The sequence below is a fragment of the Penaeus monodon genome, chromosome 27 (assembly GCF_015228065.2).
Source record: "Penaeus monodon isolate SGIC_2016 chromosome 27, NSTDA_Pmon_1, whole genome shotgun sequence".
Classification (NCBI taxonomy): Eukaryota; Metazoa; Arthropoda; class Malacostraca; order Decapoda; family Penaeidae; genus Penaeus; species Penaeus monodon.
Window position 1 is genome coordinate 24,668,280 of NC_051412.1, and position 668 is coordinate 24,668,947.

Consider the following 668-nt stretch of genomic DNA (forward strand, 5'->3'; position numbering starts at 1 on the left):
CTGATATGAATAATTACTTGAAAAACAGCGTGCCACTGAAAAGAAAAAGGGAAAGAAAAAACAGGAAGCAATATTTAAAAGCATTTTGATTCCTTCTTACATCTAAACTACAGGGAGGGGAGGTTAATACGTAGGTAGCTGTTATACACGGCTGTTCGATTGAAAATAAATCGAGAATGTGTGTGGCAGAAAATTTACATTTTTAACAATTTGGATACCTGGTTTGATATAATTCCAAAGTTTTCGAAAAGGCACGGATCGAGAATTTCAATAATTCGATTAGTCGTGACACTTGGCCAATCCGATTGTAAATTTCATGTTGATATTCTGAAGAATCACAGTCACGCGTCCATGTATATTTTATAGTCACGACCGCTGGCACACAGCTTTTATGATAAACACAATGTTTTTCTTTCTAAAAGCTCACGGACTTTTAACTCGCCGCCAAATCACATTTCCATATGACTCGCCCAGTTTGTAAGTATTTTGTGGTTATTGTTTTTTGAGCTTCTTTTGTAAACGCTCGGAAAACCGCAGAAACAGACGTGTTAACCAGGGCGTGTTAACCAGGGTGTTAAAGGCACGGGGCATTTAAAATGCATATTTTCCGGTCTCCAGATGACGGTTTATTTTCTTCTGGTTATAGTTAATTTTTTAACTAAGCTAAT